Source organism: Catharus ustulatus, chromosome 2, assembly GCF_009819885.2.
Source record: "Catharus ustulatus isolate bCatUst1 chromosome 2, bCatUst1.pri.v2, whole genome shotgun sequence".
Lineage (NCBI taxonomy): Eukaryota > Metazoa > Chordata > Aves > Passeriformes > Turdidae > Catharus > Catharus ustulatus.
In genome coordinates, this window is record NC_046222.1 from 122,444,437 (window position 1) to 122,447,117 (window position 2,681).

A 2,681-nucleotide genomic window follows, 5' to 3' on the forward strand; every position below is an offset into this window, starting at 1 on the left:
TTTCATATTCTGAAAGCACAAAGCACACTGCTGATTTATTCCTGGATTTGTTCTTCATTTGGAGATCCCAAATCTGCCCAGAGCATTGCCCTTCCCAGAGGTGCTGGTGTTCCAGATTTAGGCAGGGGCAGAAATCAGCAATTCTCCTTTCCCACCCCATCTCTGATTTCAGGATTTATTCCTCTTAGGATTCCCTATGAAATTTCAACAACTCAGCACGATTATTTCTGAAAATTTCTGGTTTTACCACCCTTGAGAAGAAATTGTTTCTAAACAGGTGACACCACTCCTTATTGGTAACAGGAAGAAAAAATGTCCTTTAATTAATTAAATAACACAGAATGAGAAAGAAGGAAATTCAGTGGTTTGAAGCAATTTGAGTGCACGTGGCTGGTCATGCCCAGACCTTCTGTGTCATTACCTGACTCCCAAAACTATCCTGGGAGGTTGTTTTTAAACAAATCTCTTCAGGGATAACCTCCAAAAAGGTTTAAAGTTCATGGGGTCATTGTTCAGGTGCACACAGAACATGAGGCAGGAATATTCTGATAGAATATGATATTTTTATCTGGGATTACTCTCAATAATGGCTCAGACACCATGAATAATTCTGATTTTTTTTTTTACTGAAGGTTGCTGTTGGGCAGAACTCTTTTAGGACAAGAAATAAAAACCATTTCCTTTCTTTCAAACAAACTGTGAATAGAAAAATCAGGAAAGCAGAATGGTTCTCAACTCCCCACAGGATTTTAACCAAAATCCACTGTCATATGTTGAGATCTTTAATTTGATTAACAGTTGATTTTTGTCCCTCCATCACCCAATTTTCCCCTCCTGGCCACACACCTGCAGTGGTTTGAGCCTCACACCACTGCCTGGAATCAACATTAATTCTGTATTAAATTCTGGGCTTAAAGGCCTGAAGATACAACCACAGAAAAAGGATTTAGCAAGGAGGGGAAAGAAATGTTTCCTGAGCATCTGAATTTCCCATTTATTCTCTAATTAAAATTAGATCCCTGTGGGGAAAAGCTGGCACTTGAAGGAGCTGACACATCCACTGCAGAGTTTCCAATACAAATTTATACAAAAACAAATTTTTGGGTGGGGGGAAGCCACAGAGCAGAGATTTGCTGTGGCTGAAGCCTCATCCATGAGTCAGGAATGGATCTGGGAACCTGAAATCCATTAAATCCATGCATTTATTTATTAAATAAATCCATGAATTGCATGGATTTAACAGGAATGACCAAACCCTGTGCTCTGGGAGGTGGCACCAAACCCTTCCCATAACGACCTGGATGTGCAAGGCTGGGAATTAATATCCAGAATTAATTATTTTCATATTAACTTTGCCAATGTGACCCCCCCAGTACCCCAAAAAGTAGCAGAAATGGGCAGCAAAGGGAAAAAAGAACTGAATTAAATTGCAGTTGTGAAGTTGATTGATTGGGAAATAGAGTCCTGGAATCCTGCTGGGTGCTGCCACATCTCAAACTCCAAAAATCACATCCAGGCTGCTCCTGATGCAATAAATATTCTCCACTCTGATGAGGATAATGCAGAAATTAGGTACTTGGAGGTTTAGCAAACAAAGAGGAAGATATTGAATATTCAAACAGGAGAAATCACAGCTAAGTTTGGAAAAAAATGGAAAAAAATAACACCATGCAGCGTCCAGACTTAGTAATGAAATTATTGATGTCACTGGGGTTCTTTCAAGCAAATGGGTGAGCCCAGGAGAATTTGGGCTGTCCAGAAGGTAAAAGAGGTAAAAGAAATCCAGTGAAGTGCTGCCAGTTCTTAAAGGTCAAGAGATCTCTGGGTTAAGCACAGAGATATGAATGTCAGAAGAGAAAATAATGAATAATAAAATGTTATGACTGAGCCACTATGCAAGAAACACTAAAGGATAAGAAGCTTCTTAATTATTAGAGAATATTCATCTAAGAACTGAAGATTGGCCACTGCATTTAATTCTTCAGGAATGTTAATTATCTAAATTGATGTGAACACCATTTCTCTGAATGTTAAAAATGCTAAAAATTCTATGTCTAAAATATTCTGTTCATTATAAAAAAAAGCTGAAACCAACATGTGGCTGATGAAGGATGAGACCCAAAACAATCTTGGAGAGAGCAGCAAGTCCTACAGAGAAATTCCAGCTGGAACTGGAATGATTCTCATGGGTCACTTCCAGCTCAGTTGTTTTCTATTCTATTCTATTCTATTCTATTCTATTCTATTCTATTCTATTCTATTCTATTCTATTCTATTCTATTCTATTCTATTCTATTCTATTCTATTCTATTCTATATTTCTATTCTATTCTATTCTATTCTATATTTCTATTCTATTCTATTCTATTCTATTCTATTCTATTCTATTCTATTCTATATTTCTATTCTATTCTATTCTATTCTATTCTATTCTATTCTATTCTATTCTATTCTATTCTATATTTCTATTTCTATATTTCTATTCCTATTCCAGTGGATTTGCCATTCCTGGCAGTGCCCAGTCCAGGCTGGACACTGGGGCTGGGACAGTGGGAGGTGTCCCTGCCCACTGGATGAGCTTTCAGGTCCCTTCCCACCCAAACCACTCCATGATTTTGTGATTCCATGAAATCAGGGCCCACATCCATGTCCAGGATGCACATTTCAAATGCACCACTGTTT